Raw genomic sequence first — 24651 nt, forward strand, 5'->3', positions numbered from 1 at the left:
CGATGTTGTCCAGCACCCGTTGCACCCAGTCACCACCCACTGGGAGGGGCTCCACCACCACGGCACAAGGACTCAACCCCGGCCCCGTGCGATCGAGTTGCAACAAACATGCCGATGCTGTCCAACACCCGTTGCACCCAGTCACCACCCACTGGGAGGGGCTCCACCACCACGGCACAAGGACTCAACCCCGGCCCCGTGCGATCGAGTTGCAACAAACATGCCGATGCTGCCAGCCGAGAAGTGGTTAGCCAGTCACCGCTTCTGAGAAGAGGATAGAGGCGCCTATGTAGGTAGGTGGATGAGGAGAGGAGGGAGGACAAACAACGTTGGGTGGTGAGGTAGCACAAGGAGGAAGATGGAGGCAGAGCGGCGCCCGGCCGGGTGATGGACGAGGAACACAGCCATGTGTGGATAACTGGCACGCAGTGGGCGGTGAGATAACTCTCCTCTCGGTGGGGATTCGGTGCTTGTTGCATTTCTTTAATCTTTACTAGATGACCCGTTGCGCCAATGGGGCAAGGGGCGAGAGTAAGGGAAGTATGGTTAGAATGTGTATTTCATACAAAAATGCATCTTTAGACCACATTATGTTAGCTCTTGAGCGAAAGATGGGCCAGCTTCTTCAATTAGTGCAGTTACACAGAAGGGTGGCTTAAATTCTTGAGTCATCCGGTAGTTCATCACTGGAAATTCTCTATCAGGTGGTATCTACTCATTAGTAAATATGATTGTCAAATTTTGCTGCTGTGCATATTTGGAAGAAAAAATAAATCATATCAGTAGTACTTAATAAATGCAGAGTTCTGTCAATGTCAAAACTGTCGAGCTGCACTGACTCGTGGAAGTTACAATCATCAAGAACAATGGATCCTCCTCCAGAAGAACTTCTGTAATCTGGTATCAAGCATTTGCAGTATTGTTAATTCACAAGATGTAAGAATAAAGTGATGGTAACCAGATCAGATTTACACGATAGCAACAACACATCAAACTCACTTTGTTCAAGTGGTAAAAAGCTATAGTGAATACCAAATCTCGGTCAGGATAGGAATTATCAATACGACAAAATGCAAATAGAAGGTCTCCACTGATATTATTAATGATTAAATGTATCTATTGAATAACTCATTAAGAAAAAATGTAACACGTTTTCAACACTATGAGCACACGATCAAGAACAGTGAAGAAACATAAAATTCAGGTCCTGCTTATAGACATCCAACAGTCAGTGAAAGTAGTAGCACAACATTTTCCTAAGTCAGGTGATTAGGTTAACCTTCTCCTTGCTTGAAAACAGTGTATGCTACAATAGGAGATACAAAACTTCTAAAAAAGCTTTAGACTATAGGGATTCTTAGATTATATAATCACAGTTGTCACAGCTAAAAGCCAATGAATGGACCATTTTGAAATCTGAACTGGACTTTGCAAATGCAATAGAACAATAATCAGATTAGAAGCAAATACACCTGATGAACTTTGAATATTTTCTCACAGATTTACTCCCTCTGTATCTAAACATATGACTACCATATTAAAAAGTATATAGTTTCCCTAAAAAAATAATGTCATTCAATTTGTCTTGCATAGTACTTTCATAATACATGAGCAAATGGAACCTAAGGGTTAGAGGAAGAGCTCACCGGGAGGTTAAGCCCCCAAAGCAGAGAGAGAGGGAAGGAAAATGCGGGGATATCAAAATCCATCAACAATTTTGTCCCATCGATCTGGAAGCCAACCAGGAGACCACGCAACACACGAAAATTCAGAAAGGGTTTTTCCTGCGAAAAATTCTTTGAGATCCTCACACTCTAATTTCCACAAATCCTTCAAGTAATCTCCGACTGATAAAATTTTGTACTAAAATCATGCTTTAGATACACCTGGTTGCGGAAGCATTGAAAGAAATAAAATAACAAACTGCAGAAATGAATAGCATACATGAGAATCTTTGAGAGGGTTTGATACCTCGTTCATGTGAGTTCCTAAGCCCCCTAATTCGTGAGACCTGACGTACAATCAGTGAATGGAAGGACGTCCATCTCATAAGATAATACATGTAAACAAGCTGCAGGCACACATATATAGAAGCAAAGGAAATTCATACGTATATATATGGCATCCCTGAAGCACAAGATTTGGAGGGTGCAGGGAGATAGGGTTGACTTTGTAGCAAGGAATGAATCACAGAAATATGGAAGATAAATACCATTGTCTTCATAAGTAATGAGCAATCAAATTTTGTAAACTTATTTGTGTGCTCTCTGATCCATGGATAGTGGACATAGCATCAAATGTTCAACAGGCCAGATCATTTTTGTGCTTGCTATATTTTTCCCATTCCTTTATCTGGAGCGTTTGGTTTCCAAAACTCCAGCGAGATGGTATGCAAGGCTGTATTCATTCTGTGTCCATTGGGCACTCGAATGGAACTTGTGAAGGGCTGATGGCCACCATGGCGCAGCTCACTGGCGTGGCGTCCGAGCTCCCCAATGGCTGCGCGCACCAACACCATGCCAAGCAGCGCCCCCCGCGTGTTGATGGACATGGTCGAGCGCGCCCAGCTCCATCTCCGTGATGCCGTGATGGGCCCGTCGGGAGCAGCATGACTTGTGCATGGTTGACGTGCTGGGCGCGGTGCTTCCACTTGGACCTCCTCACCTCTCATGTGAACGGCTCGAGATCTTTCTCAAGGTTGAGGATGAAACGAAAGACATCCAAACAAAGTATTCTATAATCCAGTTTTAATAAAATAACAACTTAAAACTGGTTTTTCTAAAAATACTCTTAAAACTGGTTTTGCAAAAACTTGCTTCAAATATTAGTTATCCAAACAACCACTTAGAGAATAGCACCAAAGACGCAAGTTTATGAGCAAATATTTCTTACTTTGGTGCAAAAAAAATACTTGCAAAAAGAGGGCACAACAAAACAAAATGAAACACGGGAATAGATCAATTCTGCCCTAATGTGTACTATCTAATAAGAAGTTGGGTTACAGACATAATCAAAGGAATTTTGTGGCACTTATCAATAGATATATGGAGAAAATGCATTATAACTGAAATAGATACAGGAATTGTAGCACTTATCAATAGATATATGGGCTTAGAAGGGAGCAGCAAGCCCTTTTTTGCTTTGAAGAGACCATGCAGATGTAAATATGAGCATGCTTAAGAGTTTGAGTGCAGGAAACAGACTAAATCATTTAGGACATGTACCTTTGATCTGGATAGTGCCAAATTTACATTTGCCATCACAGGAAGCACATGTAATACTGTAACCCAAATGATTTACTCTGTTTCCTGCACAGGTAGCACATAGAGCAGATGTAATACATGAATTACTCTATCGATGGGTTTCTAAAAAGATTCATATTGCTCTAGAAATGGTGAAAATGTCATGACGACTACCATCAGCATGTTAACCACTCAATATAGCAATCCCTAGTAAACGGAATCACTCAATACCTGGTGGCAATATGAATCTTTATAGAAAATCCATCCAACCCCTCATTCGACGCACTGCAGCCCACGATCGCTGCACCCCCACCCCTTTTTCCAACCAAACTCACACGCGCGCGCACTGTAATGACATTCCTATTCTATAACAGAGAAAAATGGAAGAACCAGCCAACAAAATAAATCAGCCTGTGTGTGAATAAAGATGATTTCGATCAAAATTGCCACACTAAAATTACGAAAACAACAAAATGGAGTAAAGCTATTTATAGAAGTGTAAGGGAAACTATTGTATATGCTTCAAGACTATGTTTTTGAGTCGCCGAGTCAAGCCAAGTCGCCAAGGCTGCGGCTAGTGGCTTGCTGGCTTGAGTCAGTGACTTGCCTGGACTAATCGCCCCAAGTCGCCATGGCAGTACAGTGCACTCCCGCACCTGTTTCCCTCCTTTGCATAGCCCATTAATGCCAGACAAGCAAAGTTATCAGGCCGAACAGGCCCAGCACGGCCCAGCTAACCACTCCCGCACTCCTCCATCTGCGCCTCTCCCCTCGAACTTCTTCCTCTGCGCCGCCGGCAAGGAGAGGCGGCGCCTCCTCCCCCGCCTCCTCTCCCTCCCCCGCCTCCTCCCCAGCCTCCCCCGCCTCCGGCTCAGTCCTGCAGCTTCATCTCCTCCTCCCCCGCCTTAGTCTGCGCCGCCGCAGCCTCGCTCGAGGTCACGGCCGTCGCCGCGGAGGTCCAGCCGCCGTCGATCTGAAGGGGCTACGTCGCCGGCGAGGAGCGGCAGCGCTTCCTAGGTCACGGCCGCGAGCGCCATGGCTTCCTCTCCTCCCGAGCTCCCTCCCTTTCCCTCTCTCTGTCGAGCCAGCAAGTCAATTAATCGACTAATCGCAGCGATTAATCGCAGAAAATCGCTGTTGAGCCAGCGAGTCGGGCGACTCGCTCCGCAAGCCAGTCACGGCGCGACGACTAGGCGATTAGTCAGCGACTAATCGGCGATTAGTCGGCGACTCAAAAACATAGCTTCAAGACCAAAAAATATACTCTTGTATATGCTTCAAGACCAAAAAATATGACAAACTGTGTAAGGAAGAGATGAAGCAGCCTACAATGGTCCGAAGAAACCTGTACAAATTCAGAGGGCTCGGTTACAACCTGGACAGGGAGCTTAGGTGCCCGACACGTCGGCGTCTTGCCTGGGTACAAATGAAATAAATCAGATTAGAACATAAATTCCTAGCCTCTCATGAACACATCATGGTCAAGGTGGCAAAGCGGTGATTGTGGACTTAGGTCTCAGGTCTGATAGTACTCCCTCCGTTCCTAAATATTTGTTTTTCTAGAGATTTCAACAAGTAACTACATACGGATGTATATAGACATATTCTAGAGTGTAGATTCACTCATTTTGCTTCGTATGTAGTCATTTGTTGAAATCTCTAGAAAGACAAATATTTAGGAACGGAGGGAGTAGTAGATAAGCTTCTAACAAATAAATGTTCACTGAATTATATTCAACTTACAGCTCGAGTGAAGGTCACTGAATTAAAATCTTCATGGTCAATAGCTTCCACCCATGACTTTCGTTCCTGATACGAAGATGTTTTTTTTACGGATATGGATACATCATAAGCAAACCTGATAAAAGCACATACCTTATTATAAAATTGAAAAGGGAAAATAGCGGCAATTAAAAATCTCCATAGTAATGTAAACTTGATGGATTGTAACCTTAAGTCATTAAACTAATCTCCAACAGTGCTAACTGATGACAATAAATTAACTAGTACCACTATTTTCTCTCCCCAAGAAACCCCCAAACATTTAACACAAGCATCAAATTAGTCACCCAGATTACCCAAAAAGAATCAGTCACCCTAATTATAACAAGGAGATGCATGACAGGAGGCATGTACTTGACACAAGGTCAGTGGATGAAGAATTGAAGATGCAGGCGTTGTGGCAATGCGGCCATGGCATCCTTGTCCACCCCACCTCCGACTCCATCATCGTCGTCGTCACTGGCTCACCGCCAGCGCATGCCTGTCCTTGGGCCCCTTCCCCTTGGCGGTCGGCTGCAGCTCTTTGGTATTCCCCGGCATAGATCCCTACACTGCTGATGCTGGTGGCTGGTGAGGCGACGAAGAAAAGCACGGAGGACACACCATACAGCTGCCCACCGCTAGCTGCTCACCTCAACGGCTCGACAGCCTCTGCTGCGCCGCCGGCGACACGGGGAGCGGCCGAGGTGAACGGACTTGCATGGGCAGAGGACAAACAAAGGCCCATGAAACACACACTTTGATAGAAAGAGTGCTATTTATTTATCTATGCAAACCTACAGCTGACCCATAATACAAACATATGTAAAGCTTCTTTAAATGTTAAAGCTTAACAATTTTCTAACCCAAAAAATACATCAAAACTAATCCATCTTGGTCTGGGCTAACATTTTTAAATCCTAATTAATCAGGGTATCTCTCTCTTGTCACCCAACTCTGCTATGGTAAGCTGCAAAATTTGCTGTGCTAAGGTGCATTGCAGCATGGAATTTTCATCCCCACATCTTCATAAAAGATGCTTCCAACTAATAAATAGATTCAGTTCTGCAAAACCACAACATTTCTAAATGGAGCTTTGACATGCTAGTGTTAGCCAAGAACCCGTACATAGGATTGAATATATAGACTGAATGTACATAGGCAGCAACTAAGTACATGAGTGGGAGGGGAACAAGAGTACAAGAACAAAGGAGGGGCTTACCGGTGCATCTGCTCCACTATCCACTCCTCCATGGCGGAGTCGCCCTGCTCAAACACCCACGGCCATCTCACCTTGGCGGCCTACCACAGCACACCGATAGAGACTCAGTTACTGCAAGCTCGAGATAAAAATTCTGAGATGCTCCCAAGCCACAAGCTTTTTATTTGCAAACATGGGTTGGAGAGGGGTTACTATTCATAGCGATTTAAAGGCGACGTGGAGGCAACGGTCCTGCCTAGCCTAGTGTATGCTATGCCTTGTCCTTTAACTAGTCGATTAAAAACTCGCAAAAAAAAAAAACTGTACCAACTGGAAGCTGCTGGGGATGCAACCATGCTCATCCGAGCGGGTGGAGGGGGACCGCAATGTGGTGCAGATGTGTGTGCTAGGCATTCCTGCTGGGACTGATTTAGTATTAATCAGGCAAGATGAGTAGTAAGTGCAGTACTATATATGGTATTCCTGCTCATTGAAGTTTGGGATTTATGCTAGTCTGCTAAATGGAACTGTTCAGAACTATTTGTGGGTGTATCAAGGAATCAGTGTTGTTCAATTTGATTCTGCTTTATTCCTTTGCTGCAAGATTCAAAAAATTGTACAATTTTCGTCATTTTTTCTTCACATTTTTTGTTAATGGAGAAGATATTTGGGGCTCATCGGTACTCGCTGACCATCAATATATTCCTTAACTCTGGGTGTCATCGATGTCGTTGGTGAGATAGGGAGGAGAGAGGACGGATGACGACAAGAGAGTGCGACAACGGTGCATCTTGCTCACGTCCTATTGCGCCTCACACGCCAACTGGGTAGAGGGGGAGCTCTTGCTTTTAGGACGTGAAAACTGAAAAGAAGATGCACACCATCCATATATATACACACAGATTAGGACACACGACGAACTCAAAAAATATGTTTCATGTCTAACTTATAAATTATCCTTTTGATTACATCTTTTTTGGTATATAAAATTATTGCAACTTCACTGATTTAATTTATTGGGTTGGAGCGTGTAGTATGGTTTTCTCCCGTTGCAACGCACGGGCTCTTTTGCTAGTATATATTATATTTTATATATATATATATATATATATATATATATATATATATATATATATATATATGATAATAAAGCAAATAGTGCTTCTGGTCGTCCGCCATAATATTTACCCCCGAAATTGCGAATAATTACCCGCTATTCCAAACATAAGTGAAGAAAATGATTCGTTTTTTCTTCCAAATTCGCGTCTGCTTCTTTCTTTTATCAAATGTGATACTGATTAAATCAAAGACGCGTGCGCAGCGTGGTGGTTAACCACCAGTGATTCCAGCGGGGAAACCCGTAAGTCCTACCTCACATATGCCTTTATAGGCCGGCCCATATACAGGTCTTGACTCCCCTATTTTTTTTCATTTATTTGTCTTTTTTTCTCATTCTATTTTTTTCCTTCTTTAAACCAATTCGGGATTTTCAAATTTTAAAAGTTGCAAGTTTTCAAAACATGTTCCAGAAATCATAAAATGTATGTGGATTCAAAAAAATTACGAAAATCATAAAATTTTCACGGATTTGAAAAAGTCACTTTCCCCCCTCCTTTTCTCACGTAAGTCCTACCTGACATATGCTTTTATAGGCCGGCCCATATACAGGTCTTGACTCCCCTATTTTTTTTCATTTATTTGTCTTTTTTTCTCATTCTATTTTTTTCCTTCTTTAAACCAATTCGGGATTTTCAAATTTAAAAGTTGCGAGTTTTCAAAACAAGTTCCAGAAATCATAAAATGTATGTGGATTCAAAAAATGTTACGAAAATCATAAAATTTTCACGGATTAAAAAAAGTTGGTGATTTTTACAAAACTTTTTGCAAATTATCAAAAATAATTGCGATCTTCAAAATGGTCAGCAAATAAAATCATGTTCATGATTTTGAAAAAATGATAGTGTATTCAAAACATATTTGGGAATATGAAAAAAAATGTCCATGAAACTTTAGAAAATGTTCACATAAATTAAAAACAAATACTGAAATATGTTCCCATAAAACTCATCGGTTAAAAAAATGTTTGCTGAGTTAAAAATTGTTCATGAATTCAAAAAATCTTCGTAAACAAAAATAATGTTCGGTGTTTTTTTGAAAAAAATCAAAAATGTTGGTCGATTTGAAAACCCGTTCACCAATACAAAAATCTTTTGTGTCTATGATTTGATTAGTTTTTTTGAAAGTCTTTATATGTCTAGGCGTTGGGTGTAGTTCGTGGTCGATGAGATTTGTTTTTAAGGTTTTAAACATTTCCTTGCGCAACATAATGAAAGGTGTGGCGTGCACCGGTAAGCTAATAGCCTTGGGATTTACCACGTTAAATGCATTGTGATCACGTGGACATCACAACCATTACCTGCGAGGGTGGGAAGAAAAATAAGTGACAACATGATGAGCCATCGTGTTAAAATAGGAGACACTTTTATGTCAGAGTATTGAGTCATACTTATTTGGCTAGCGCATCTTTTTTTTGTGTCTCCCGTTGCAACCGGGTAAGTGAAAAAAACGATTCGTTTTTTCACATCGGCTGTCGTGATTGGTTAAGAGGAGGCGATCCACTTATGCACATGTTATCATTGAATACTAAAATATAGTTGTTATTTTTATTATAATAAAAAATTTGTTGGGCATCACTGAGGAAAAACGACAACAAAGGCGTAAACATATACGCTAAGGCGACAACTAGGTAGATATTTCTGTTGTATGATGAACTGTAAACACCTTGAATATGCTTCAAAAAACATGATACCTTTATGTTTTTGCACATCACCACTTATCATGTTGCTTGTTGTATAGCATAATAAAAAAAATCAAGAGATTTGCTAATGTCGTCAAGTAAGTTTGAGGGATGATTTTTTTTTCTCAGGTTGCAACGCACGGACATTTTTGCTAGTATAATCAAAGGGTGCACTAATGGCAATCCCGACCACGCTCAAGCAATCAAGGAGATCTTACAGACTCACTCGGCAATCTCAATCTGAGAAGAAGCCCACCGATGTCCATGATCCCTGATGAAGATTAAGTGCTGCAAATCGGCTTTCTTCTGATTTTTCGCTAATTAATCAGACAATTATCTTCTGAATAAATGCAAGAAAAACGAGTGTTGCAAAGAATGCACTATGGCCTCCCAACTACATATGCTCTAGCCCACTCTAGTACTCTAGCCATCTTCTAATAACTTTATAGCAGTTGGAATTAATTATATGGCCCAAAAAATAAAATTCATCTTTGAGCTTGATGCATTCTAGTACTACGCAATCACCTTTGGAAGCTAAATATTGCGGATTGTGTGTGTGAGCATAAGTTGGAATTTTTTGGCCTATCGGAATCAGGTAACAATGATTTAACGAGTCATGCCCACGATCACCTTTCCGATGGTTTCGATTTCACTGATGATATGATAAACACCTTTTGGTTTTTGTTTTTGGGACTGCTACGCGTTCACCGGCTGATCCGCATGAAACATCCGCCACCTCCACGATCGTTCGATGTACGCGCGCGCAGCCGTCCATTCTACCTCCTGACACGCAGCTCGGTCGTCTCCCTCGACCCATTAATTCCTGAAACAACGATCGAGTTGCAGAACAAGCGCTTTGTACCGGCTCCTCCGACACTTTCTGCAACCGGGGTTATGTTTCTGAAACAAGACCCCTATTGCAAAAGAAAAATATATGTTGAACCATTTTTCTTCTTTGTGAAAAACAAAACCTGTGTTGCAGAAATCCTCTGAAACTAGCCTATTGTTGGAAAAAACTTCACCACCGAACCTTTTTTTTCCTGAAACAATACCTCTGTTGCAGAAACATTCTGAAACAATACGCTTGTTGCAAAAAAGAAAAACTGGCTGCACGAGACTTATTGCCAGCAGCGAGCGCTCGATCAAAATCAATCCGACGGCTAAGCAAGCGGCGGATGGTGTGAGGGCATCAGCCGGCTGAACGATAGAGTTTTCCTTTTAAACGGTAAATTTCCACCCCGCAGCAGGCTATATACGAAGGGTGGCAGTTGTAACCTTTTTTGCTTGCCCTGTCTATGTAGAAATCATTTCGTTTTTTATGTAAAAAACCCTCTTCAGTGTAGCCTATATACTAGTGTATGCACCGGCTCCATTTGTGATCTGAACTACAGCGACAAGGACACCAACTACTATTTACGACATTGTCAATGAACGCGCGTGTGGCAAGTGGCTTAAATTATTTTTGCCCCAGATGGCTGGCATAATTGTCTCATGATTACTCAAACACCACTTTTTTTTGACGGTGTTACGGCAGGCTTACGCCGGCCTGAACCATTTTCATTATAAATAAAAATGAGATACAAGTGGGTACAACAGAAGAAGAAACCAGGAACACCATAAGAGAAGATGGAACAATGACCAAAAGAAAAAGACCCAGAAGCGAGCCACGACAAGCAACCAACACCAAGAACTTAGCACCCATCACCACCAGTAGACCGAGAAGAGCAGGAACTAGCTTTTGTCGAAAGGACATCCGCCACCGAGAAGACGTAGAGAAGAAGTAGCATGCTACCATGCGATCACTCTGCACCTTGAAGAGCAAGGAGATCGTAGCTACCATCGAACAACATCCTATTGCCTAGGAACGTCGCGGCAGAGAGAGCCACAGACCGTCCCGAAGGGCAATGTTCCGCCGAGATAGTCCTACACCTCCTCTGGGCCACGCCAGGGCCACCATCATAAAATAGAGAGAACCATAGCACTCTGCAAGGCCACCAAACCTCAAACGCCATCAAAGGGCATCGAACACCAAGACCTCACCGCCGTCACGAGCCCCAAAAAAGAGAGGTCAACCATCAGCATTGGATGACCAAGGTACTGGTTGCCGCCACAGAGCACCTCCACCGCCACCGCCCTACAATCCAGCAACCAAAACCAACAGTCCAATCCAGACATCGGACGACCAGCCGCAGATTCCTGGCTCCTAAAACAACGCCCCAATAGGGAAAATACATTGAAGATGTCGTCGTCGTCTGACCCAGAGAAGGATCTGAGGCTTTCGCCCGAAGCACAGAAAAATAGTCGTCAATGGTAGCTCCCCAATGATGCCTTCACGAAGGGAAACGACGCCAGAGGACGTCATCATCATCGCTGCCGACGAGGTCGGCAATAAGCTTTCGCCTGAAGCATCCCATCCCGGTCGTCTCCGCATACGCCGGATTCAAGTCCGACAGCGCTAGACCTTCCTGTAGGGTAACGCAGCAGAAAATAAAAATTTCCGACCTACGCACCAGCCCATGACCACTATGAAGACTGCATACAAGGTTTTGATCATATTCATTACCGACTCGTAGCGCAGCGGAAGTAGAGTTGATGACGATCGTCGGTGCAGATCCCCGCAGCTAGGATTTACAACCTCCCAACCGCGAGGATGTATACCCTCATCTTCTCCTCGGACAGCCCTCCGGGAGACGGTCGAACAGTCCCCCGAACGGTGTCGCGGACAGCCCTTCGGGAGGACCTTCGAAACTCGAACGGTCACTCGGACAGCCCTTCGGGAGGACTCACAGAACTCGGACCGTCACTTGGACAGCCCTTCGGGAGGCACTCACGAACAGCCCCTCAGGGCACTAAGATCGAAACTACGACCTTTCTACAGAGTTGCACACATACGGTGTCATCTATCCGGCAGGGCTTCACCGTCCAGAACTAGTTCCCACCGGAATCCAGATAGCCTTTCGGCTCTACGAAACTATTTCGTGGGAGGGAGAGAGAAGCCAGATCATGCATGGCACTTGTATGTGAGAAGGGATCAAGAAGTGGGCAGCCCACTCTCCTCCTTATATAGGAAAACCAAGGGGTAGGATGGGCATTCAAGAAATACCAAAGTACCCCCACTTTATGTCACACATAAGGGCATAGGAGGGAATTTGGAGTGCCATGTGGAGCACCCCACCCTTGGCCGGCCACCCCCTTGGGGTCCCCCCATGAGGGGCTCCCTTATCCCCCCAAGCCTTCTAGAAGGCCCTTTGGAAATATCCCAAAAGGTGGTTTTCCATAAATATCCCAAAAAGCACTTTCACTATTCATGACGACATTTTTCAGCGTCCGTTCGAACTGAAAATATTCATGTGGGCTTAGAACATTTCCAGTGCCCACCATAATTATTTTCAACGCGTTCTGGAACAATTCCAGTTTAGTGATTTTCATCTGCGAAAAGCATCTGAAGCGGTTCTGGCAGCTCCAGAACATTTCAGGTTATTTTCCCTGAAAATTCCAGAAAGTTTCCAGAACGTTTCTGGCACCCTCCAAGAATTATCAGGCATATGCCGAAACCATTTTGACTTAATGGAATACCCCGAAACAACTTTTTCGGTTTCACCGAAACTCATCCGGTGACCTTTCTTGTCGGAACTTTTCCGCTGTCCCCGAAAAACTTTTTCCGGAAACTTTCTCTCAAACTCCCTGTCTAGTATTCAGCAGATAGATGACCCTTAAGCGTGTGACCCTATAGGTTCGGTGAAGTATAGACATGACCCGGAACCTCTTCCGATCAATGATCAACATCGGAGCCGTGGACACCCATATTGACCCCTATACCCACACGAATGAATATTCGAGTGAACCTCCAGTTGCTGTGTGATATTCCTTTTGCTTTGCGATATGTCACAAACACCCGAGGTGAGATTTATTGCATCCCTGTGGGCCAACACTTTGTCCACTATGCAAGTTACCTCGTTACCGGTTTTGTTCTCTTTTCTCGTTTTCGTGTTCCGGCATCTCAGTGATCAAATCACCATGTGTCTGGCCAGACGATGATGGATACCGTTACACCGAGAGGGCCCGAGTATATCTCTCCATCGTCGGAGGAGCAAATCCCAATCTTGAGCTATCTTGTTACTTGCCATACTTTTCCATGAACCCGTAAGCCGCCGTAATAGCCACCCATTTACGGATGACGTTTAACAAACCCCAAAGTTCATGAAGCAAGCATGAAGAAACTCGATACTCTCATGGTCTAAGGAATTATGCAAACATTAACTTCCTGTGTTATTAACCATTAACTTGTGACGAATGTAACTCATAGCATAACATCAATCGGGTCGATTCAACACAAATGTTTCTCTAACATTGTGCCCTCAAAGTTGCTGGCATAGACATGCCCATGATCAGGAAAACAGAACCATCATGCAACACTTGAGCTAGTCTTAGAGGCCAGACTAGGAATACATTTTATCGTTTATTATTCCACACGTGCATATGAGTCTTCCTCCGAGCCTCGTTTTATTTGCAGACTCGAGAAACATAGCAGTTATAGCATGGAACATAAACCTAATTATGAACAGTGAGATAAATAATAGTATTTATTATTGCCTCTAGGGCATATCTCCTACAGACTCCCACTTGCACTAGAGTCAATATCTAGTCAATGCTAATGCACTTTACACCTATGGCACATTGGTGTAAATATGCTTTGCTTGTGGTATAGCCTGATGTCCAACGGATCTGACGACTTCAGCTCCGTGTGTAACTTTGCATATCCCTCGCGTTTTCACGCCTTCACAAAATTCATATTTTGTGTGGACTTGGCTTTGTATGTATGCGAATCACAAGTCGAAGCTGGATTCCTCAGACTGAGTTATGGAGCAACTACCTGCAGTAGTGTCCCATTGACAAAAGCCATCTTGGAACCATACTAAGTTCATGAATGAACTATATGATTCAACAACTTGTTTGTCGCTTCTAAAGCGTCAACATACTTAGCCTCTGTTATAGAATTCGCCACAGTATCTTGTTTGGAACAATTCCCAACTAACTGTGCCACCACATTGTGTGTTACACAAAACCCTTAATTTAAATTGAAAATCGCATGGAGCATTGATGAAGACTGTATCGATGTAATTACTTACAACAAGCACTTTATAATCTCTGCTTGCGAGAAAACATGTCATCAGTACTACTCTGGTACTAAATGACATCTTTCACTGTTGTCCTATGATCGGTACTTTGATCACTTTGGTATCCATACTCGCAACACCTTTGGAGTATTGGACATATCTGGTTGTTTTTACATACCATGGAATACATGATTAATCCAAACACGAAGGTGTGTGGAATCTCCATCATGTATTTTGCTCATTGGTGTTTTTGGGACACCGAGTCTTGCAAAAACTCTTTCCATGTGACTTCGGCAAGAATCACTCCTTGGCGTTTTATATGCTAAAAGCATCTTGTCAATATGTATTCATTGCTTAGCCCTATTAGGTAAATCTATCTTCATAGATCATCATGCCTAATATCAAGACTATTTAGCCTAAGCACTTCATCGAAAAACTATTTTCAAATGAAGTCCTAATTTGTGTCAAGAAATTTATTTCCAATTACCAATGTGTCAAGCACACAAGGTTCTTAGAAATATTATTACGCTCCCACTTACTTTCTTGAATTACAAGAATCTTCGTTACCCATTGATGAAGTCAAAACCCTTTTTGACCATTTCATCAAAACACGAAGATTCCAACTCCATTTTGCTCTCTTCTGTCCATCGCTGGAACTCTGAAGTTTGCATACCTACTAGCATCCTCTGGATCGATAAATTACTTTGGACTGTATCACATACAAGTCCTAGGTTTCATTTCCATCAGATGGAAATCCTTTTGTCATCCATGTTTCATATCTCAAGATTGATATATGTATTAATTGCTAGTTCAACCCGAACCGACTTTAAGCATCGCTACAATGAAACAACCTCATCGTAGTCAACTCCTTGAACTTGTTATTGCAACAAGTCGAGCTTTATGGATAAACATTTTTATCCGTATCAGTTTTAAGTTCCATAAATATTCGTTAGACTCTAAGTCTTCCGAAAGGTGTATCAATGTTTTAATCTTGAATCACTTATATGAAACTATCTCGGATTGTATTGGCATTTAGCCAATTCCGCAGTCAGGGCCCATCAACGCTTCCTTGTGTATCATAGGTATACTGTTGTCCAACAACAATATCTCGTCTGCGCACCTGAGAGGTTTGCACGAGCCTTGCCTACGTGGTTCAGCTGCAAGTTCGACCGAAGTCCATACATTTTATTGTAGAGACTTCCGTATCAGTCGCAGTAGGAAACACTGGAATTACTTCCAAGGTTCCTTTCCTTTGACCTGATGACGAAGATACTGTTATCTCGTCGAGTTTGCACTGTCCTCCCACTCACCCTTTTTGAAAGAACCATTCTCTTTAAAAGCATACCGTTTCGTGGCAAAACTATTTGCCTCGGTATAGTGAGGGAGGAATACCCAATTGCTTGGGATAACCTACAAAGTAGCACTTGTCTAATTTGGAATAGGTTTGTAACCTTTACACAAACCCCATATTCCAAATGTTAAGAAAAGATATAACATGGTTGGGCGTACCATACCATGGTGTCATTTCAACAGACCCGATGGAGCTCTTTTCAGTGTAAAAGCCGCAGTCTCTAAAGCATCACTCTTTAAAAGGGATAATGGCAAATTTATTTATGTCATCTTTGATCTTACCATGTCATAAATGGTTCGATTACATCTCCACGGACTTTCCACTTGCAGTGGTGTTCCAGGAGGTGCAAGTTATGAAACCCCTTTCACAACTCATCAGACATTCGCTAAACTTGTAACTCAAATATTCCTTTCTGCAATCGAATTGTAGAAACATAATTTTTTTTTGTTACAATAACTTCTACTTCATTATTGAAAACCTTTCGAATGATTTCAAAAGATCCAGACTTACGTCTCATCAAGTAAATATCCATATATCTACTTGAGTCATTTCTGAAGATAGATAAATCCACTACTAACAACATTTATTGGACTACACACATCAAATGTATGATCACCAATAAGTTTGTTACTCGTTCCTTATGGCCTGTGAACGCTATTTTAGTCACTTCACTTTTTGGAGGAAATTTGCAAGTGTCAGATGATTCAAAATCAAACGACTTCAAAATCCATCATAATGGAATTTTCCATGCGGGTTTCTCCAATGTGACCAAATGCAGTGCCACACTTGTGTGGTATTCTTTTAGTCTTGCGACATTTAGCGTCAGTGTTATGGATGTATCATATTACCATCAATATTCATAACATACATCACATCCAGATGGAAGTATGGCCCTTATGTTATTCATAATACCGAACAACAATTGTTCTTCTATGAACAACCCTTTTGCAACAAACTTGTGCAATTGGCTAGAGTGTTTTAAAAACTCTAAAATGAATTATGAAAGTAAACCAAGAGGTAATGTTTTATTATCAATATTCATAGCATACATCTTATTCATAATGAAAGTATGGCCCTTATGTTATTCATAACACCGAACATTAGAAGTTCTGTTATGAACAACCTTCTTGCAAGATACCTTATGCAATGGGCTAGAGTGTGTAAAACTCTAAATGAATTATGAAAATAAATACAAACGGTAATACACCAATGGAAGGTATAGTAACATTTACTATGTTCCCTGTGTATACCTAAACCTCATTCCTGGCTAGTCTCTTAGGCCATAGTAGTTCTTACATCGAGTTGCAACAGAATGCAATCGAGCGGGTATCTTTGTGATTTAACTCACAATACCCAAGAATCAGTGATCAACAATTTAATCATAATTCCCAAGGACTATATCTTTGACCAGCCTTCTATACATCAAAAACTTGTATGACATTCATACATGAGCTGGATATTCCAGTCTTCTTTCTTATTGCCATTATACTTCTAATAGTTTAACTTTTAGTATTTCTCCTACTTCCAGAAAAACATTCAACTGCATCATATGAAAAGTTTTCTTCTGGATCCCTCTCTTATCAGTCAAATGCCTAGTAAACATTTTTACTAACAGTTTGCAAAACAAAAATTGCTTTGGATATCATATATCTGTTAGCCTTTGTTTGTGTCTGAAAATGATTTTCATATTCCATGAATATCACATAACTATCCAAACTTTCGAAGTTCGGGTCTCATGGAAGCAAGCATATTGCACTTGACTGAAAACGGAATTCTAGCTTTTGGATCGAAGGACGAGAGTCACATGATCCATAGCATTAGCGGGAGAATACCGAAAGTATGCGATAGGACAAAGTCCTTCTCGGCACTCTTGAGGACAATCCTCACATTACGTTACCAACCGTAAAGTTTTAACCAGATATTTAACAGCTATTCAATTTTAATAGGGAAGGTGGAAACGCGAGCCATTATTCTACAACTATTATGCAAACCACACTTAGACAGTGTTCAAAATTAATTGCACTGAGAATTAAACAAGTTAATTCAACAGTGCGCTCCCACTCAAATCAATATCTCTCATAATTGATTGTGAGTGATTCAAGATCCACATTTCAATTCAACGCCATTGATGTGGACATCACTGATGACGAGAATTTCAATTGGTGGGCAAACATGCCGATCACATCTCTATGTGACTCTTGTTCATCTTTCGATGCTTGTGTTCCGAGCTCAAGACGATCAAGCTAGAACGTCAAGACAACCAAGTGATCTCGCTGCGAGGTCTGACCTCACCCGCCTCACACATCCCTAATCGTTCGTACCCATGTGGACATGGCGCACCCCGAAAAGTTAGGTGCCGTGACGGTGCTACACTTGGGAGAACACTAACTACTTGATATTTTTGTGAGAGATCACCCTAATAAAAAGTGACTACCGCGCAATCAAGAAGGGTGCATCAAAGGGATAAAAATCTCAGGCAATTCATAATAGCATGATATGGTATAGCCCTTTCTGACGGAGAAGTCTTTCATTTCTTCGTCTTCGGCATTCGCGTCGGTGTTCACCTTCGTGAAGATTGCCACCACCTTGTCGATGCACCAAATAATATTTCTATCTCTATAGCTAATAAAATAATGCATTACAACAAGGTTGACACGCAGGTCATTTAAAGTGCAATCATATGGCTCCAGCCATCATGCCGAATCATGACACGCAGGTCATGTTAATCAATTTACATCATATAGTCATCTCATACATAATCAAATTATTATGAGCACTGCTATACCACATCATATGCACATGCAAACCCTCCTGCAAAACCAAGTTAGACGTCTCTAAACGGTTCATGCAAAAGTTTATCTTACGTGGCTTCTAAGGTTTCGAAACAAACCGAAGCTACCAACGTCCATCATCAAGCATGATAATTCAAGTCGTTAGATTAACTTTTGCGGGGTGTATGAAACACGAGATAATAAAATCTCGAGCCCCATACTAAACTTCGTCATACGCATGACCCCCGTGCAGATCATATCTGCATTGCCCTTTCGTCTGTGAAATTTCATCCTTCTTTTTAACTACGGTGGAATTCAATGAACTGTTAGCACTTCGTTGATCAATCAGGATCGCGGATTGCCAGAACATTGAAACTCCACCATACTGTTATCAAGATCAGAAATATGCAAATTCCAGGGAAGCAACAAGAACATCAGGTAACAGATTTCATCTGCTACCCGCACAAATAATTTTCAGTAATAGATCTAATCTACTACCTAATTATATTGTGCAACACCCATACATCTCCATGTATTCTAGATCGCAACCTGCATCTACGCATAGCACGGCTCTTGATGCCACTGTAGGGTAACGCAGCAGAAAATAAAAATTTCCAACCTACGCACCAGCCCAGGACCACTATGAAGACTGCATACAAGGTTTTGATCATATTCGTTACCGACTCGTAGCGCAGCGGAAGTAGAGTCGATGACGATCGTCGGTGCAGATCCCCGCAGCTAGGATTTACAACCTCCCAACCGCGAGGATGTATACCCTCATCTTCTCCTCGGACAGCCCTCCGGGAGACGGTCGAACAGTCCCTCGGACGGTGTCGTGGACAGCCCTTCGGGAGGACCTTCGAAACTCGAACGGTCACTCAGACAGCCCTTCGGGAGGACTCACAGAACTCGGACCGTCACTTGGACAGCCCTTCGGGAGGCACTCACGAACAGCCCCTCAGGGCACTAAGATCGAAACTACGACCTCTCTACAGAGTTGCACACATACGGTGTCATCTATCCGGCAGGGCTTCGCCGTCCAGAACTAGTTCCCACCGGAACCCAGACAGCCTTTCGGCTCTACGAAACTATTTCGTGGGAGGGAGAGAGAAGCCAGAACATGCATGGCACTTGTATGTGAGAAGGGATCAAGAAGTGGGCAGCCCACTCTCCTCCTTATATAGGAAAACCAAGGGGTAGGATGGGCATTCAAGAAATACCAAAGTACCCCCACTTTATGTCACACATAAGGGCATAGGAGGGAATTTGGAGTGCCATGTGGAGCACCATGGGGTGCTCCCACCCTTGGCCGGCCACCCCCTTGGGGCCCCCCCATGAGGGGCTCCCTTATCCCCCCAAGCCTTCTAGAAGGCCTTCTGGAAATATCCCAAAAGGTGGTTGTCCATAAATATCCCAAAAAGCACTTTCACTATTCACGACGACATTTTCAGCGTCCGTTCGAACTGAAAATATTCTTGTGGGCTTAGAACATTTCCAGTACCCACCACAATTATTTTCAATGCATTCTGGAACAATTCCAGTTTAGTGATTTTCATCTGCGAAAAACATCTGAAGTGGTTCCGGCAGCTCCAGAACATTTCCGGTTATTTTCCCTGAAAATTCCAGAAAGTTTCCAGAACGTTTCTGGCACCCTCCAAGAATTATCAGGCATATGCCGAAACCATTTTGACTTAATGGAATACCCCGAAACAACTTTTTCGGTTTCATCGAAACTCATCCGGTGACCTCTCTTGTCGGAACTTTTCCGCTGTCTCCGAAAAACTTTTTCCGGAAACTTTCTCTCAAACTCCCTGTCTAGTATTCAGCAGATAGATGACCCTTAAGCGTGTGACCCTATAGGTTCGGTGAAGTATAGACATGACCCGGAACCTCTTCCGATCAATGATCAACATCGGAGCCGTGGACACCCATATTGACCCCTATACCCACACGAATGAATATTCGAGTGAACCTCCAGTTGCTGTGTGCTATTCCTTTTGCTTTGCGATATGTCACAAACACCCGAGGTGAGATTTATTGCATCCCTGTGGGCTAACACTTTGTCCACTATGCAAGTTACCTCGTTACCGGTTTTGTTCTCTTTTCTCGTTTTCGTGTGCTGGCATCCCAGTGATCAAATCACCCTGTGTCTGGCCAGACGATGATGGATACCGTTACACCGAGAGGGCCCGAGTATATCTCTCCATCGTCGGAGGAGAAAATCCCAATCTTGAGCTATCTCGTTACTTGCCATACTTTTCCATGAACCCGTAAGCCGCCGTAATAGCCACCCATTTACGGATGACGTTTAACAAACCCCAAAGTTCATGAAGCAAGCATGAAGAAACTCGATACTCTCATGGTCTAAGGAATTATGCAAACATTAACTTCCTGTGTTATTAACCATTAACTTGTGACGAATGTAACTCATAGCATAACATCAATCGGGTCGATTCAACACAAATGTTTCTCTAACATTGTGCCCTCAAAGTTGCTGGCATAGACATGCCCATGATCAGGAAAACAGAACCATCATGCAACACTTGAGCTAGTCTTAGAGGCCAGACGAGGAATACATTTTATCGTTTATTATTCCACACGTGCATATGAGTCTTCCTCCGAGCCTTGTTTTATTTGCAGACTCGAGAACCATAGCAGTTATAGCATGGAACATAAACCTAATTATGAACAGTGAGATAAATAATAGTATTTATTATTGCCTCTAGGGCATATCTCCTACACTTCCCCCCTCCTGCCAGTCCACGACGAGCGTCCCCGCTAGGTCCAACAAGAGTCATCCGCTAATACATCTGCTCACCTCGAACACCTGCACTGACAGAGTTGGTTCTGTCTCTGCTGCCACCTGCATACAACCTTCACCGCCAGCCACAACACCACACCACCACATGCCCACCCCGCCAACAGGAGCCACCACCACCCCCTAGCCGCAGCCATCGAGACCGCCGGCCAGTGACCGCCCAAGAGGTGTCCAGATCTGGGAGAAGAGAGGCACCCAGACCTGGCATGGCAGCCACCTGGAGCACCGCGGCGGCCAAGCCACCACGCCGCGCTGAACACATCACCGACGCCACCAGCCCCCGGTCGTAGCCACGAAGACCGCTAGGCAAGGGAACAAGCCGCTGTCCGAAGGGAGCGAGATCTGGAGCTCCCAGCGACAGAGCGGCATCGGATCCTTGGAAGACCCAGTCGTCCACGCCACCGTCCCATCCTCACCGGCGCACTGCGCCCCCGACTGCACGCGAGTCCCTGTCGTCAGCCAACGTCTCGCGGCGCCACACCTGGACAAGAGGAGGGACAGCCATCCCTGCCGGCGCCGGCGCCGCGGGGCTTTGCCTAGGGACGCCCTCCGGTGGCGGCAGGATGAGGAGGAGGGAGGTGGGGTGGCTATCGGCGGCGGCTAGGGTTTCTCCGGAGCCGCCCGCGAGAGCGACACGGGAGAAGGGACCGTCCAGCAGCGCGTTGTTCTGGTCTCAAACACCACTTTCATCTTCACCTTAGGTGGTCTACTTGGTCTTATCATGACTTTGTATTTAAAAATAAAATGTGTTTGTTGCGTGCATGCTAGTCATGCATCGGTCCAATGTGCTGATGGGTTTGTATCAATCAATACGACACTTTGGGTTAGTAAAGTGCCCTTTATGGGAAAAAAATGTATGATACTGATAATCCCCAAGTGCAAGGAATCATCGTAGCAATTTCCAAAGGTAAAGGTGATAATTATGGAGTGTCGAACCTACAAAGAGCTAAAGGTAAGATCAATGTTCTCTCAAGTCCTATCTGCCACTGATACGACTCTACATACGCCGAACGTTTGCTTCCAACTAGAAACGAGAAATAAAACTACGTTGTGGGAATGAAGAGAATAGCTTTGCATGATATCGGAGAACTAAAATATAAAAATAGGTGTTGTTATCATAAAGTTAGAATATATTAATATATATTACAAATAGCAAGTGTGGAATAATGATGGGTCGGTGTGCGGAATTGTCCTAGGCAATTGTTAACAAGATCGGTAATCATTATTGCAATTTTATATGAGGGAGAGGCATAAGCTAACATACATTCTCTACTTAGATCATATGCACTTATGATTGGAACTCTAGCAAGCATCTGCAACTACTAAAGATCATTAAGGTAAAACCCAACCATAGCATTAAAGCATCAAGTCCTCTTTATCCCATACGCAACAACCCCCTTACTCGGGTTTAATCTTTTGTCACTCTAGCAACCGATTATAAGCAAATCATGAATGTATTGCAATACCCTACAGCGGGAATCCTTGAAGTGTGTGCGGCACGAAAGGCACCATAGGACAGCACCAAAATAAACATACAACTCAAACCAATCTAGATCATCAATCAACCCATAAGACAAAAGAAATCTACTCAAAACATCATAGGATGGCAACACATCATTGGATCATAATATGTGGCATAAAGCACCATGTTCAAGTAGGGGATTACTTCGGGATGCGGGAGAGTGGACAGCTGAAAAGATATAAGGACGGTGATGTTGATGAAGACGATCACCGCGGCGATGGTTCCCCCGATAGCACTCCGGCGCCACCGAGAGAGAGGGGAGAGGGTCTCCCCCTTGTGCTTCCTCCTCCATGGCCTCCCACTACGTGGGGAGAGGTTGTCCCTCTGGTCCTTGGCCTCCATGGTGATGATGGCCCCTCCATCTTCTTCCTCCATGGTTTCCGATGATGGTGACCCCCTCCGGCAGGGTGCCGGAGAGGGCCAAGATTGATTTTTCATGGCTATAGAGACTTGCGGCGGCGAAAGTTCTGATCTATGGTTATTTCTGGGGTTTTTGGTATTTATAGGAATTTTTGGCGTCGGTCTCACGTCAAGGGGGTGCTCGAGGAGTCCACAAGCCGGGAGGACCCTCCCGGGAGGGTAGGGAACACACCCTAGGCTTGTGGACTCCTTGGTCACTTCCTGGCCCAGCTCCGGTGCTTCGGGGGTCTCGTTTGGTCCATAAAAAATCACCGTAAATTTTCAGCCCATTCCGAGAACTTTTATTTCTGCGCAATAAACGACACCATGGTAGTTCTGCTGAAAACAACGTTAGTCCGGGTTAGTTCTAATAAAACCATACCAAAATCATATAAAATTATTGTAAACATGGCATGAATACTTCATAAATTATAGATACGTTGGAGACGTATCAGCATCCCCAAGCTTAATTCCTGCTCGTCCTCGAGTAGGTAAATGATAAAAGAAATAATTTATGAAGTGTGAATGCTAGCAAGTGTACAAGTTTGATCAATGATAATTCCAATCACTTTTTCTAGAATCAATATAAACCATAAACATTAGCTCATCTCATAAAACTTCTCATGATCAAGTAACAAGCTATTCACATGTTAAAGTATAGACGAGAAAGTTTCTTGAAAACTAACAAACCATATTCCTAGTCATCGAACAATTGCAATTCATCTTATTTTCAGGAAGGGTCTATGTAAGAGCTTTGATTTAGCAAATTCCACATACTCAACTATCATATAGTCTTCCATGATTATTGACACTCAAAGCATATTTTTAGAACAAATAGCATCCATCGAACACAGAGAAAGATATGGGCTTAATGTTTCGCCTCCCAACTTATTTATCATATAGATAATTGTCAACAATAATAATTCATGATCAAATATATTTTTATGGATATATATGTCTAGATCATTGCCCAACACATGACGCTTGCCAAGAGAAAAAGCGAAATATAGGAAGTGGTGAAGATCACCATGACTCTTGCATAAAGGTAAGTACTAGAAAGTAAAAGATAGGCCCTTCGCAGAGGGAAGCAGAGGTTGTCATGCGGCTTTTGTTTTTGGATGTGCAAACCCTTAATGCAAAGGAACGTCACGTTGTATTGCCCTTTGTGATAGCAACCTTTATTACGCAGTACGTCGCTTTTATTTCTTTACCGTCACAAGTCCGTACAACACTTATTTTTCCTTACAATAAAAGATCATACATATTTAGGTGCAATTTTTATTGCTTTTTTCACCGATAACAACTTACTTGAAGGATCTTACTCAATCCATAGGTAGGTATAGTGGACTCTCATGGCAAAACTGGTTTAAGGGTGTTTGGATGCACAAGTAGTATTTCTACTTGGTGCGGAAGTTTTGGCTAGTATGAGGTGGAAGCAAGCACCACATGTTGGAGGATCCATAACAATATAACTTCTATACAAATATACCCAAACATAACTCATTAAGTTGTATTCCTTGTCCAATTTCAACTAATTTGCTCGAGTTTGAAAATAATTAATGAGCTCACAATCATAGAAGATCTCCAAGATAGTATATTTATATGTGGAATATCTCTTCCTTCAATATCTTTCATGAATTGTTCAAGTGACCAATGCGGTGTTTGCTAACTT

General features: G+C 43.0%; 1 long non-coding RNA gene across 1 annotated transcript; it reads right to left on the bottom strand.

Annotated features, from left to right (window-relative positions):
* Positions 1-498: 498 nt before the first annotated feature.
* On the bottom strand, positions 499-3949 carry LOC123089644 (uncharacterized). Its single transcript, XR_006442341.1, has 3 exons — positions 3474-3949; positions 3225-3308; positions 499-897 (listed from the first exon to the last, which is right to left on the bottom strand). It is a non-coding gene; the product is annotated as an uncharacterized lncRNA (long non-coding RNA).
* Positions 3950-24651: the final 20702 nt, after the last annotated feature.

This window comes from Triticum aestivum, chromosome 4B (assembly GCF_018294505.1).
Source record: "Triticum aestivum cultivar Chinese Spring chromosome 4B, IWGSC CS RefSeq v2.1, whole genome shotgun sequence".
NCBI lineage: Eukaryota > Viridiplantae > Streptophyta > Magnoliopsida > Poales > Poaceae > Triticum > Triticum aestivum.